We start from the raw sequence: 16,585 nt of genomic DNA on the forward strand, positions 1-16,585 counted from the left end.
GGTAAGTGTTACCACCTATATGTAGATAATTTTTATACATGAACAGATGCGCTTGGGGAGGAAAAACTTTCCAAGCGAAGTTGTACTTGAGTGAGCAACGGGTGTAAGAGGTGACAATGGACAATGGCCCTCCAACTTCTCTGTCAATCATGGCTTGACAATAGCGCCGTATATTTTTTATCGACCATACATAAGCCAGATTACGAGCAAAATGTTCCAGTGGAACTCAGAACTGTGAAAAGAAGGGGTGGACGTGGCATGCTATCGCAAGGCATTCCATGTCCACCTCTTCTACATGAGTATAATAATTATATGGGCGGGGTGGATTTCAATGACGCTATGCGTAAGTATTATAACTTTGGAAGACGTCCTAAAACATGGTACCGGTGTATATATCGAAGTAGCGTTACACAACAGTGCCGTGGTGGCAAAAGCTATTTTGCCTGAAAATGAAAAAAAAAAAATCGTGCCATTAGAATGGCGAAAAAGATTTGATAACTAAATTGTTGGGTAATTTCAGGACTGTGCGCGTGCCACCACGTCGCTCTGGTGAACAACTCGATCTAAGACTCCAAAATGTAGGGCTTCATTTGCCGTCATTCCAAAATGCCGTGCGAACCTGCAAGGTTTGCTCTGTGAAAGAATTACATAAGCAGAGAAGGGACGGCCCTAAATATGTTACAAGATTGCGTGTAATGTGTCGAGAATGTGGCGTACATCTTTGTGAAGCTCGCGGAAAATATTTCTTTACGCAATGGCACACAAAGAGAGAATTTGAGATAATCACGCCCTTTTTCTTTCATATGATGCTTTCACAGAGCAAGCCTCCATAATTTCATGTACAGTTTTTGTTATTTTATTTGTCCGTTGTTGTATTTGTAAAAAAAATAAATGTTACCCTAGCAAAAGGGCAATGTTTTTATACACGACATATAATTTCATATACAGTTTGTTGTTTTGTTTGTCCGTTATCGTATATGTAAATAAAATATATGAGAGGCGTAGGATAAATGTGTAAACAATGAGGTCTGGAATGTTTATTATGGTCTTGTTAGGAAGAATAGATTATTTTCTACCCAGCAATATAAGAATGAACGTTATATAACATTTGGAAGTGATAAAATATCGCTTACATTTCACGCGTGTAGTTGAAAAACCCGCGATAGAAAAACGTCGCACGACAAGAAAATAATTCAATAATACTTTGCGTTGCGCGCTAACCAATAACAAAAGCTAGTATGATAAGGTCTTATTTTGAAGCTCCATTCATATGCTACATAAAGAATAAGAGTGGGCCTTTTACAACATCAGGAAGTTAATAAAAATATCGAGTCGTTTGATCACAGAAAATAAGTGAGTTCACATAAATAAGCGTTTTATCTCGCAAATTCTCCTTGTCTCACGGTTATGAGCTTTTATGATTCGTATTAAATGTTTTATTATGACTCACAAAAGCTTTCAAGGCGATAAAGCCCAAACAAACAACCGAACGATCGATCAACAAAAGCTTTCAAGGCGATAAAGCCCAAACAAACAACCGAACGATCGATCAAGGTTAGCCTGGCCTGATTCGATGCGGTGACTTCTCAAACGGAAAATTACAACAACGCTTGAATGACGTGCGCTAAAGACGAGCTTTTAGTATCATATCAAAGAGAAAACCAATACGCAGTCAACTTTATAGTCACATTTGAGCTTTGCAAGAGAATAACAGTCCAACAGCTGATAGAATGAGAGAGTGTAAATATTTTTGTTATTTTTTGACGTCACGAGAGACCTCACCGGAACACCGGTTTTAGTTTACGGTCCTCCAGTGACATCTAGCGTATAGTACTCTAAAAGAACTTTCCAGTGACATATAATTATTGTATATTGGGTAAATTTTGGGGGTCGTATGACATGAATAAAAAATGGGGATAAACAAAATTGGGCTCGATTGGTAGTCTAGATCAGGTTTTAAGCGCAAAGACCGAAAACCAAATAAAGTCAACAGCCACCGCGGCCATCATTTCCCTTCTATGCTACCGCATATTCAGAAGATTGCGTTTGCTGTTCTTACTGCAATTTGAAATAAGACAGAAACATCATACTACTGCGAAAAATGTCATACAAGTTCATTCGCAGTGCCCTGCTTCTGAATTTGTCACCAGTGAGTATATTTCATAAATAGGTTGTTTAATATATTTTTTTATACTTTCAATTCAGAGCTGAACGCCTTGCAGCAGTGACACGGGATTTTATTGAGAAAAAAGAGACAGAAACTTCATGTTGCAGTAAATCATTGACTCTGCGCAAGAAAGTTGAACCCGTTGGAAACGGAACAAGCTTTTATTGCCGGAAGAAAACAATTAAAAATACTAGTAGAACCCGTCCGTCACAAAAAAAAACGTAATAATAATTTAAAATGGTATACCTAACATTATTTTTTTTCATCACAGACAACCAAATGAAGAAAAACCCGCAAAGGGTCGTGTAAGCAATGAGACCACGAAAACACAGATGGTTGATAGTTTTTCCGAAACGCGTATTCCTTGGCCCCGTATTTGCCGAACTTGTTTAGATCAAGTGTACACTGCTTATCGCGCTGTTGATAACAGTTAAATATACTCATATTTGTTTTTAATTGTGTATGTGCGTGTGTGTTAATATTCCTCCCAGTAAAAATGAGGCATACAAGTTATTAAATCTGTGCTACAATGGTATTAGGTATTATATTCGTCAACATCTATCTGTCTGATTCACAAACCAGTTGTTCTCAAACTCCCTTCACCTAAAAGGTTCGTCTATTATGGAACGCATTGTGGAACACTTGCAGGAATCAACTTATTTTCTTCCACCTAATGAAAGTTTATACTTTTAGAGAACCAAAGATTATTGCGGTATATAGACGTTCTATTAGCACCATGTGTGTATAATGGGATGCATGTTTCAGCTCAACGTGAATTTGATCTTGTGGCGTACACGAGAGTGAGCGGCTTTTGCTACGCAGAATGTTTAGCTGTTAAAACGCGTTGAGAGGCTTTGCTTACTTGCGATTACTCGGATTAAATTTAAAAGGATTACGCGATGCGTCGTATAAAGTACTACTTTACAAATTTGACGAAATATTATCTGAAAATTTCCAACATCGTGCGAATGCAAGAAGAAAACTTGTTTTAATTAGTTTCGCTTTCAAAATATTTTGTTTTTGTGTCGCCAAGGATTTATTCACATGTTTGTTTGAAGAGATCTTTAATCTAAAGAGGTTTTAAAGTGAAAGTACCATGCCTAGCATGATTGTTGATTGGAAAATAAATATTTATGCGTAAATACTTAAAAAAGAATCCTCATTTTCTTATATTAAATTCGTGCCCAAGTGTTCCATCATTGACCAAATTCATTTTTTTTTTTAAATGTTTTTCTATTCAACATTTGACTGTATTTTTGATATGTGTTTTGTTTTTAAAATATCTAATATTATAGCTATGACTAGCCATATTTGTAAAATATGTTCAAAACGCTTCTCATCGAAGTATGTATTGGTCATACATCCACGTATGTGGGAAAGATTTTGCCCTGAAAGGTAATTTGAAAACGCACATGTGAACGCATACAGGAGAAAAGCCTCATGCTTGTGAAGTATGTGGGAAAAATTTTACAACACTTCATCATTTGCACACCAGGGCCGAATATATAAATGGCCTAAATGCGGGAAAATGTTCAAGAACTGAGTATAATGTGATATTGGGTCATTTAGCTGCTTTTGATTTGTAGTTGGACGTGTTTCAACTTTAAATCATTCTAATCTTTGCAAATATTAAAATTAGAAACGAGCCCAAAGTAAAACACGAATAAACAGACTTCCTGTAGGCTGCAATAATATTACACCATCATGTTTCCAGGATACAAAAAACTATCTATTAAGCGACCACTTGTTAGCAGGAAAAAGGGATCGAGAACAACGGGCAGATAGAAATATCGACTCGCCGTGCGTGCAATAAAACTTGGATATGGCTGGCTTTACAGCCATGATTTGGATTTGTTTCTTGTATTTATAAATATATACAATTGCAATACACGTATTCGTAACCATGAGTCTGTATGTCTTCGAAAACTAGAAATATAATATTAAACAGTACCGAGAGACATTGTCAAATGGAAGACAAAATTCCGAGCACGGAGCAAAACTCTTCACTCAAATCAGTCGATAAACCTGATTTAAAAATGATACAGCGGAAAGAGAAAGAATAAAAAAGATGCACTGAGAAAAAGTTGTTGACGACAGAACCTCCTGATTTACACGTAACACAATCGAAAATAAACATACCGAGAAGAATGATAGTTTGACTTTGCAACTACAAAATGACGTTAAATGAAAAGGAAATCCAGAATAACAACACAGCTTCAGTTAAAGGTCAACATGTCGCTGAATCAACAGCTGAACTGTTCAAAAAACGGTGTCAACCCACTGAGAAGAAGCGTGAAACTAAGAAACGTACGAATCACACCACTGAAAGATGGTTCTAAATTCTGAAAGAATAGATGAAGTATGTGAAAATTTAAACTGTCGAGTCGCAGAAGTACACATACGTCACTGGGCGTCGATTTTTGTGAGTCAGATATGTTTTGCCATGTGATTTTCTCTTCTTGGGTCAACAAGTGGGAGAATAGTGATAATGAGGTAGATTAGCCTTCTGCACCGCGCCGAAGTAGATGACGACCTAAGCACTTAGGTGACTGGAGATAAAATATACCGACTGAGCAGATGCTACAGACGATTATGAAACTGACCATGTTCTTTTCAATATGTTTCAAGATTCCAAACCCATATTGAAGATTTTAACCCATAATGTACTGAGCCAATTCATATTTTCCGAGCTTTTCAAAAATAGATCTTTAATCTGAAGAGGCCTTATAGTGAAGATAACATGCCTAACATGAGTGTTCATAGAAATATAAATATTCATAACTTACTTAAAATGAATCGTACTCCTCATTTTCTGTGTTTGATTCGTGAATACGGGTCATGGTGCCGTTTTAGGAATAAAAGCAATATTTAAAGATGAACCTGATATGACATTAAATGAAATTATTTTGATAGCCCGTGCCCGAGTGTTCCATCACTATCATTGACAAAATTCATTACTTATCGATCTTGAGATAGGTAAGTAGGTTGATAGGCGAGTATGTTGTCTGTCTGTTAGATGCACGCGATATCTCAAGAAAGCGAGGTTTATTCTCCACCAAATTTTGCATGTGCGTTTATCATGTCTCGGACCAGAAAGCTATTGATTTTGGTCGAATTATGTCTTATAATTAGGGAGCTATTAATTAATTAGTGATGGGACACGCGGTGTCACTATAAGGTCGTGAATCGAAACCGCAGTTTCGATCGATAAGTCTTCCGTCTCCGACCGATATTCTCGTTTAAGTGTTGCTACAATGTACCGAGTCAATTTATATTTTTTTGAAAAGCTCGTAAAAAAATTCATTTACGAGACTAACATGACAAACGTGCAGTAAGTGCAAACTCTACTTGTATAGAGGAGATATACGAAGATGTACATCACCACAGATCAAACCATCACTCATGGAATCGTACAATAAATACATACAGTACATGGTAGATGTAACCCCGCCTGACCAATATAAGTCCTATTACATATTTGCTAGAAAATCATGAAGTGGTGAAAGAACTGTTTTTGGCTGTTATTTGTCAATTACAACTAGAATATGACAATCGTCTCTGGTCTCTTCTCTATCATCACATATACCATATTCTAATAATTTGGCCGACAGCTGGCAGCACCTTTGGGTTGGAGACCGTTAACGGTGACCCAAACACGTCAACTCTGAATAAAGCAGATCGACGAAATAAAGTTTATAACAAACGACAACACAAAATATGGTACTACAAGTAATAATATCACAGCACGACAAAACAATGATGCGAATACGGCCAAGGATCAAGATGGCTACCGAAAAGCAGCGGTTTGTTCATCACAGAATTCTTGACCAGTCGTAATAGGCTCAAGCGACTTGCTTGTGTCAAAAAAGCTTTCGGAAATCTATCCATAATGAATGGATTAATTATAAACGTGTACCTGGATAAAAAGCGAGTAATATTTCGATGAGAAAACCATTTTTACATTAACAGCAGTCATGCCATGGAAATGTTGCATTCGAAAAGGGTTAGTCCTTGGCCAGTAGTAGGCTCAAGATACTTGCTGCTTCCAAAGGAGCCCCAAGAAAGCAAAAGATATCTACAAAACAATGAATGACATTGTCTGCGCATACATGGATAAAGGGCGAGTAATATCTTGTTTAAACGAAATTAAGATTTTCTCGTACCCTATACTTCAAGGCTGCTGCTCAGCGAGACGTGGAAAATAGGCTCAATAACAGCACTATGGTGCTTTTGGTTGGGCAGTGGTATGTAAGTAAATGATCGGCTAAATCAGCGGTATTCAAGTACTAGACTCGGCGCTTAAGGTGGTAGAATGTTATTTACAACTTGGAAGAGATAAAGCAACTGAGGATGTGGAGTCATGACGCCACCTTCAAATGTTGATGACGCACGAGCCTACGCCATCGACCGACTTGGAACGCTGCTTAAATTTCTATAAAACTATTTGAATAGAAAGTGATGTGGACAAGGTTCGTTCAAGATCGCCCGGTCGAATGGGACAATTCTCGAATAAATTTGATTTATATAGCAAAATGCTCTTTAGTCATCAAATTCTTCAAGAAAGGCTTGCTAGTCTTATATCTCCTAAACCAGGGGTGGGCAACCTTTTTCGGCTTGCGTGCCCAAATCGGCTAAATTTAACGACAAAATTCTTCCGCGAGCCGACCAAAATTAAAAGCAATGCTTTGTTACTTTTGTAGCAAAAATACACAATAATAAACCTTCTAAACATGTAAGCTACAGGCAGATTCACTATTCGGGAAAATATCAGCGAGCCTCGAAACTTTTTATCTGAAAGAGAATGATCTCGTTTCTGAGGCCTCGCTCGCGTGCCGGTTGCCCACCCCTGACCTTAACGAATTTTGCCGCATTTTATTCATTCGTTACTTAAATCTACGATTTCTAGTCCGCTGTTCTGATGCTACTGTGTGAACGAACGTCTACTAGTGACTACTTGAACACAACTTATTACTGCGTCAGTAGAGCTTGCAAATATTTAACAGTACTACGAACTGAATTTCCTGTTGCAGCTATGACTGGTTGTACACAGAGCCTCCACTACGGGACAAATATTTTTATATAAAAATCCGACCTAACAAACCAACGTTGTCAATAGAGAGAAAATTTAATTTGAAATTAACCTCAACTTCCTCCATGTTCGCCATCGCCAGTTGATGTGTAAATTAAGACAACTAATCACCTGACACGTTTATACAGATTTTTCATTAGCATAGCGCAAAAACATATGGCGTTTGTATGAGTACGAGGTAAGTAGCTAAATAGGAGTTGGATGTGGTGGAGATACACGAAGTAATATATTAGAGTACGCGAATAAGTGTGCGGAGGCCAACGAAAAGGTACGATGTCTGGGGGGCTATTAAAAGGCGGAGCTAAGGTGCTCAGAGATACACGTCTACTATCATGCAATAGGTTAGCGAACATTTGATATATAATATTTATGGAAGAAACTCAACAAATGAGCTATCTAAAAACATTGCGCAGTGTTAGCTGTAGACAAAGTCCGTATATCGTTCAGTCTATTTATTCTACGATTAAGTTTAATAGTTAGGTGCAGCGACAGTGCCAGTCTCATTTGCACAAATGGAATTCCTGCAGTAAGAAGGATACCGTGTCGCTGTAAGTTTTATTTTACAACCGATATTAGCTGACAGTGTCTTGACACTCCGTCAGCACATTTAAAGCAAGATATTGTACAACATCAATTTCGAATGTTTGAAACATCAAACAACTTAGAAAAATGCGAGCTATCCGGCTTCCATTTGAACATCCGAGTCAAACAAGCCAAATCATAAAACAAGAGTAACCGGTATACAGCCACACATCAGGTTTTGATAACTCTCAAAATCCTTGTTGTCATTGCGTGCGTGATACAGACGGGTTTATTTGCCAAAATCAAATCTACATAAACACATAAAGATACTACGAAATTACTACAAGTAATAAACACTAAGTTTTGGTTTCTCCTTAGGCCTTATCGGTTATCGCACTTGACAACTTACTAGAATATTAATCAAAAAAATAATAATCTCATTCTAGTAACATAAGGTTTACTTATCTTGTTGGGGCATTCTTCAAATTCATCGTCGCCGCCGTCGAAGCTTTTGTTTTCGCCATTTCACCGAGCGAGCATCTCTCAGCTCCTAAGATGAAAAACAAGAGTAGCCAAAAGAACAAAGGAAACTGAAATGACACAGAATACAAAGCAAAGAATAATAAGCTTCATTTACCTTCACATGTTTCGAGCAATACCGACATGAAACATCGAAGACACGAATGTCTGGAGCGAACATGCAACTGACTGAACTGGTTGTGTGCCGGCGAGGTCGAAATGAAAAAAGAAGTAACACGTGTAACGACGGAACTATGGGTAATTGTGGTCGGAGCCACGAATGGCTGATGAATTTGGAACCGAAACAATGTATCATTCATTCCACAGCCAAATGCAAGTTATTTTATATATCAATCTTCCTGAACGATTCGAAGCACATGGAGCTAAGTTTCAAGACGTCCACTAGTCTGGGTAAATTCGACTGACTTTATATAGTTATTCGATAGTTTCACCTTCTACAAAACATAAAAAAAACATGTAAAGTTAATGAAGACCAAATCAATCGAATGTTGGTATCCCGAGATGATAAAATAATGGTAACTCCTGGGCGTATTATGGTATATAGATTTAAGACAATAGAGGAACCGTGTTCCTTTATTTATATAGATTTCTTGTGGGGCATCGGGGCTGAAAAACAATTCAGAAAGTTGAAGCATATAAACATGTATCTTTTATTACCGCAAGAGAACTATCAGAACCGTAGTAATTATGCCCGAATGTGAAGTTGCATCGATTTATCCAGAGTATTTCACCCTATATATATACAATACATTGTTGTACATTTTATCAAACGATTACTAAAAACAGTCCCAGATAGCACAACTACGTTGGGCCAACGTTATAATCCGCCGGCAACCGTTGTACGCGGTTTTACAACCATTTACCATGGTAAGGCCATGATTGGCCTTCAACGAAACACGCCGTCACGCTCCGATGGTTCGTATGGAAGTCCGTAATTATGCGAAGAAATGGGTGCGCGATTCGAATATAGCACATGAGGTCGCCATTCATTTTGGCGGTACTCGTAATAGATGTCCTGTTGCGAGGTTTTTGCCGTTGATGGGACAGTGAAATTGAACTTTCAATGCTTTCATAGTAGAATGGCGAAAGTAGAGATAGTTGTAACCGTGTAGGTTAATCTAATGGTACCGGTACCCTAAGTGCGTTGTCAGGTCACTGTTCATAAGGGTGATACGGTACCATACCGGTAAAAGTTACATATTTATCCCTGGACTGGACACCGTAGGTACCGGTAACGAAAGAACGAGATGAGGTACCGGTACGTTATCGTACTTGGTCTTTTGGAATTTTTTTGTTAAACTTTCTGAGGTTGCCATCTCTCATTTACCAATATTCGTTATCGAGTACCGGTATTGGTCCTTCATCCCTGGATATGATTTTTTATATTTACTTTATTTGTCTAAGTGCTAACATTTTCGCAGCGCAAATCCAACCCGTTGGAGACTTAATCCAGTAATCTGAATAGTTGTACATTTGTGAACCTTCTGTCTGATGAATTTCAACAAATCTAAATACAGATCTCAATTGGCTGAAATCTAAAATATGTTTTAACAATTGCCACAATCTGACAATCAAACTGAAACTAAAATTTGATGTTTTTAGGTAAAAAATAGCTCAAGGATTATTGTTTTCCATTTTTGTTTTTGTAACACTTTAAATAAAATTTTGTTTCTAAGGTATAACTTTTTACGCCACACATGCGAGATGCGACATGGCCCGCCAGTCTAGATGCGCAAAATTTTTGCACGCGGTCCGAGACTTTGCCCAACCCTGCACTAGTTCATATTTTCAGCTTTGTTGAGAAATAAATTACTGATTTCTGAATAATATTTTGTTTTAAATTTTAATAGAATTACATTGGGCATATTTATATAATTTATTTTCAGTATGTATGCTATGTAAGCTTACCCAACCAACCTTAATTAAGTGTTATTATATTTTAAAGTGAATTGGAAAGTAGACCACTAGCAAAAAAGATTCGGGCGACTGGGCGAAGCCCATCTCTGTACAATGACTGCCAAATGTGCATGCAACTGTGCAATGCCCAGCGACTCTAAAAGCATGAAGTATTGTACGACACATCCTTTACAAATATTTGAACATATTTTGTGTAATATTCATTTTCCGGTTATTCTTAATAATTATTACCGATTAGATATTCTGTCAAGTGTCAATATTACCATTGTAAGTTTAATGATATATACCATTTTTATAACAGGCCCTATGACAATGGACTGGAAAATTCACCTGCTCCAATTCCCTCTTTCACGCAATCATACACTGTGTCATTTCAAGAATCTCAATGTTTCAATGCGGACAATGCCCAAAACAGGTGTTTTTGTTTTATAGTTTGATAGTAGCTCCTTGCATATCTGTGCCATAAAATATTGCGCAATAGCTAGATATATCGGTTGAATAATTATCTAGTACAACATTTGAAAGACAATAATGTACTATACATTGGGTAACACTAACTTAATTTTCAGAGATCAAGCCATGCTCCAATCCAGTCCATGGAAAAATTGTTGGGACAGGCGGTAGAAACTCTGATGCTACAAGCTACGGCATCTGCAACTTTCCACTGATTGTAGTGTGGACTCGGACATACCGGAATTGATGAAATTCATTGTCTGATTACATTTTGATCCAGAATACATTCAAGGATGAAAAAATGGTTTGTAAGTTGAATATTTTTATAAGCTGATTATGGACACTTTACGGCGAGGGTTCCCAAACTTTTTTTTCCGCGACTCCAATTTTTGTAAAATCACAGACTACAGATACTTGCGACCCCACAACGAGAAAACATTAAAAATCAATTTATTCTATTCTGAATATTCTATTTAATCATTCTGATGAAAATCGACTGTGAGTTTGCGGGGCGCGTTTGTGTAACGTGGTTGTACTTAACTGTTTAGTTCAGTGGTTCCCAACCATTTTACCCAGCGGCAAGGGGGCAAGCAAAATTAATTTAAAAGAGTTCGCTGACCGGTAACACATGTCATCGTATGAAGACCATGATGTAAAAATCTCTGAGATTCAGAATATTTGTTTAGTTTTAGTACAATGTTAAAATATTGCAGATTACTCCATAATTAATTCGAAAGCTAAACAGAACATGAAAGTGAAATAGGTGAAAATACCTTTGCTGGGTCTCATCTTATTGAATGCCTTTTATTTTTTGTCGTTTTGTTTTTGTCCGCATGAAGCGCTTCGAAATTATGTATGAAATATAATTTGCCCCATAATTTTGCTTCGTGTTCAAGGAAGATTATTTAAATGTCTTTATACGAATGCGATGTGGACAAATCACATATGTTTATATTTTAGAGTAGATACTCGCGCTAATTAACATAGAGCTTTTGCAACGAATGGAAACCTTTTCATTAAATGTATTCTCATAATTGTGCTTATTTACTCATTCCAGATAAGATATTTGTCTCGGAGGATTTGTCGGATATTGTCAGATTTGTCTATTTACTCATTCCAGATAAGATATTTGTCTCGGAGGATTTGTCTCATATTAAGTCTCGGAGGTTGCTCCAAGAAAGACTGGTTTGGAAAATCATGAACTCGGTTATAACAAATTTACTCTCCCGCTCTTTCAACTGTGCAGGACGCGGTGGATAAGAAGGAGTGAGTGGGACGCCCTTAGTTTCTGCTATTAAAGGTATGTAATATGTTTATCATATTGTACCACCATCTTTCTCTGCTCTACCCTCTTCTATTTTATAAGTATAAGATCATTTTGACTCTAAATCAGCTTAAGATAATTCATAGGGGAAATGAACAAAAATTGATTAAATAGAATCTGACAATCTGGAGTGAAAACAAAACCTTAATTAAGATTAAAGCGTAAAGAATATAAGGTTTTGCCAAAAAGATGCCTATCATGTTCATGAATTAAATTAAGTTACACACACACAACAACAACAGAGATATAATAAAATAAAAACAGGCGAGAAAATTTAGATAAGTTGGGTAGTGAACAAAATGTACTTGCCAGTTGCCACACCATTCATTTTTATCCTTATGATTGTCAAATTGAATAATGATTTTGTAAACAACTGTGAACAGTAAAGAAATTGAATGTAGATTTTGTATACAAAAGTGAACAGTATAGAAAATTATTTATTAAGGAGATATCGCCAAGCAGATTATGGTTAGAGTCAAGTGCCAAATTGCCAATCCAATGTTGCCAGAGTTTGGTGCATAATGACGAACAGTGGTTTTCGAACTTATTTGTATCATCGCTCCCTTACAGTACTTTTTACATTATCATCCCCCCCTAGCACAAATTTATTGTAAATCAATTAAACAAATAGACTAATCATGGTGCATGATGTTTCTAATAAGATAAATGAATTTCAACAAGGAATATTTGAAGACATTTTAGTCAGATAAAATCTCAAATCATCATTACTCCCTCCAACAAATATTCCCCTCAAAACATTGTCTACGCCCCCTTGCAGAATCAAGAATTTCTGTATTCTCAATTATTATTGTCTTGTCAATGTAAGCTTCACTCACACATTTGCGACTGCAGAAACTTGGCTTAAGATTCCTACTCTGAAAATTTGTTGGGATGCAGTCATTCAGACTAGGCTTTGAACTCTGATGCTGTAACTTGCTAATACTGCAATTTAACACAGAATTTTTATATTTTTCAGCTCTGGATGATCTGGCAACGAACTTCGATTAATTTTATTACATGTATACATATTTGTAAAATAAAGACATTTTGTTATCTTTTGTTTTTTATTATATGAATAATGTTGGATTAGTGGGAAATTTCTATGTAGTATAGATCCATACCCTGTCTGTACAACACATCGCCTAACTTGGCCCGACCATATGCCACGATTATATTACAACGTGTCGCCTACGTAGGCCCGGCCTTATGTCACAACGTATCGCCTACATTGGACCGGCCATATTTCACGATTGTGTTACAACGTATCGCCTACGTTGGCCCGACCGTTTCCCACGGTTGCATTACAACGAAAGGACCGACGTTGGCCCAGCGGCCAAATCTTCGCTGGAACATGGTTGTTCGCCATTATTGGGCCGGTGGTTCGAACAGCGTTCGGCCATAGTTGTTCCGACGTAGTTGTGCTATCTGGGGTCGTGCTCGTTTCTTTTCGCTGCTTGCCATGATTGTAATTTTGTATTACTTTGATACCTAGTTAACGGTACATGAATCGAGAAAAAACTAAGCTAAGAAAAAGTTCAGTAGTTGGATAGTATACGATAGGATTTCGATGTTCGAATCCCATGCAGGGATGGTTATGTGCGAGAATATTGCAGGACTCCTCGCCGTCGTATGGTGGTTCACGTAACCGCCGGTCGGTAACGGCTTCCTCCACCATTAAGTCCATGCTTCCGAAAACAAATACCTAACTAATCCCATACCCGACATGGAATGGTAACCGGACGAGTGGCCGTGTTTCGCCATATAGTTAAGCCGTCTTATCGGCTTTCCTTTCCCCATGGATAAATATGTAAGTCCTATCTTAGTATTAATTAAAGCGTGATCGAGCAAATCGGGTTTTGAGCAGACAGCATCCAACTGGTAGCCCTTAGCTTAATCTGTACCCAGGAAGTAGGCTCGGCCTAATAGAGGTTGGTGATCCTGGTATAATGGGTATGACAACTGAGCACCAGAGTCAAGTTGACTAGCGCGAGGTATTGCGTCTAGCTCTAGCACCCAATAGCTTCACACCAATGTACATTGTAGATTTCAATCTAGAATACAAATGCATGGAATGCACGCAAATAAGTTATTCAATTGTAAAACATTTCTCCGAATAACAATTTGCCAAAAAAATTACCTGTACTGGTTCATAAGTTTTTGATGTCCCAAATTTATAATTAACATGACATAGTACATTGTATATAGCACGAATTTATCAAAATTAGTAGTAGTACCGAAGGTTATAGTGTCGTACTGTCAATATGATTTCAGTTCAAATAATTTTTAATTTCGGTAAGTGCAACCGGAAACATTGAATGGTATGTATTTTAAAAGTTATATGTTTAAACTATCTCCATGCTTGAAATCTTTTTTTTTATTGACCAACGAAAGATTGTAGCCAACGGCATTATAAACGATATTTTCAATGGCCAAAATGACCCTTTGAGGAGCGATAGAAATTTGTGCAAGTGTTTGTGATATCAAATTCTTGGAAAGCATCTAAATATCCAGATCGATTACAAGGGCATATTTGTTAATTAATAGTAATGAACTGTGCTAAAAGACGACGAGAGCTTACGTCTGTTTCCACCATGCTGAATGGGTCTGTCAGTAATTCGGGCAAATTCCAAAATATGTTTTAAAACATTTGCAATGAGTAATAAAACTTTACTAACAGGCCTTAAGCTAGCCACTGTAAATACAGAAATCAAACGCTTACATTGACTAAAATGATTAGATAGTATAAATGCAAGGCCCCTCACATGGGTAAATAAAACCCCCGTGTAGCATTATGATTCAGTTGGGTGTATTCTTATACTGTATAAAAGGACTAACAAATATTTGCACATATTCTTGGTGCGCTGACCGTTTACATAAATTTTTTCTTATGTTTGCTCGAATGACTAAATCCATGGTAAACGCTCGCAATAAGGCGATAGATTAACGCGCTTACCGGAGCCCAAAATGATGTATGATTGTCAATGGTATAACTGTGCAGTAGATTACGTTTTTCAATGCAATTGTTTTTCAATGTAATTGTAATCTTTAATTATTATGCAAATTTAATATTTAGCTGCCAAGTGTTCAACATCGTGATTTGCCACTTTTAAGAATGTTTGATCAGCTAATGACGTTGACAGGTAGTTTGTTTTCTGTTAGTTAAGGTTGCTTTAGTTTTTGTCAAATGTGTCATCATTAGCAAGCTTACTTTAATCGGAGAAACTTGTTTTAAACAAGATAGCTCACACCTATTCAGAGTCGACCATTTAACCTACCTAGGCGTAATTACGGGCGACCGATGGAAACCAAAAGCTACTAGAATTATAGAGTTATGGTAGATATAAAACTTTGGACAAATGGTTAGAGTAAACATATGAAGTGGGATTCAGGGTATGTTCTGGGTTAGGATAGATATAAAACTTTAGGCATATCGTAGGAGTAAGCGGGATTTATGATATCTTCTGAATTAGATTAAATGTAAAACTTTGCGTGGGCATATAAAATCAGGTTCATACAACTTGGACAAGTGCAAAGCGGTGGCCTTTTGTCCCCTTCCTTTTGATAATCTTATTTTTTCAAGCCTATAGTGTTGCATTACCCATCAAAAAATTGACAATACAGTAACGTCATTTCACATGATCAGAGGAATATACTACTGAAAATCATATATTTCACAAAAGTGTCCTATAATTCCTTGTTACCTGGTCTGATGTTTCGAAACTAGCATATCGGCCAATGACCTCAGCTTGCTAGAGTGTTTATTGCCGATTTTGTGTTTCACTTTTGAAATATGCTTCTCTCAGCAGAGATTCATGTGGTCAATATTGTCTTGTCCGATCCGCGCCGTCCCGTTTCTTTGCTTCAGAAATATGGTAAGCCTATTTTTATTGACGGATGAGAGTTTGTAGCTAACAGCATTGAAAACGATTTTTTTTAATGGCCAGAATTTTACCATTTGAAATGCGATAAAAATTTGTGCAAGTGTTCGGGATACCAAATTCATCAGAAACTTTCAAATATCAGAAGCAATTGGCTTCGTTGCATTCAAAAATCGAATACACGGGCGTATTCGTTGATTGATAGTGATGTGCCATTTAAGGCGACAAGTGCTGCCGTCTATTTCCACCATCCTGAATGAGTCAGTCATTAATTTTGAGAAATTTAAAAAAGTGTTTTAAAACGTTTGCAATGAGTAATAAAACTTTACTAGCAGGCCTTAAGCTAGTCACTGTAAATGCAGAAATATGAACTCAAACAAACACTTACATTTATTAGAATTATTAAATAGTGTAAATGCAAGGCCCCAAACATGTGTAAATGAAACCCCTATAGCATTATGATTCAGTTGAGTGTATTCTTATACTGTATAAACGTTCCGTGGACTATGGACTAACAAATATTTGCACTTATTCGTGGTTCGCCGACTGTTTTCATAAATTTTTTCTTATGTTTGCTCGGCTGACGAAATCGATGGTAAGCGGTCGCAATAATGCGATATATATTGACGTGCTTACCGGGTCCCGCAATGATATATGGTTGTCAATAGTAGCACTGTGCAGTAGATTACGTTTTT

General features: G+C 37.1%; 1 long non-coding RNA gene across 8 annotated transcripts; it reads left to right on the top strand.

The window, feature by feature from the left end:
* Positions 1-9,312: 9,312 nt before the first annotated feature.
* On the top strand, positions 9,313-13,160 carry LOC144425145 (uncharacterized). 8 transcript variants are annotated; one of them, XR_013477305.1, is made up of 6 exons: positions 9,313-9,570; positions 9,995-10,428; positions 10,537-10,650; positions 10,805-10,996; positions 11,809-11,988; positions 12,989-13,160. It is a non-coding gene; the product is annotated as an uncharacterized LOC144425145 (long non-coding RNA). The 8 variants fall into 8 exon arrangements; XR_013477299.1 differs by lacking the exon at positions 9,995-10,428 and having other exon boundaries at positions 9,313-9,576; XR_013477302.1 differs by having other exon boundaries at positions 9,995-10,650.
* Positions 13,161-16,585: the final 3,425 nt, after the last annotated feature.

The sequence above is a fragment of the Styela clava genome, chromosome 7, assembly GCF_964204865.1.
Source record: "Styela clava chromosome 7, kaStyClav1.hap1.2, whole genome shotgun sequence".
Classification (NCBI taxonomy): Eukaryota; Metazoa; Chordata; class Ascidiacea; order Stolidobranchia; family Styelidae; genus Styela; species Styela clava.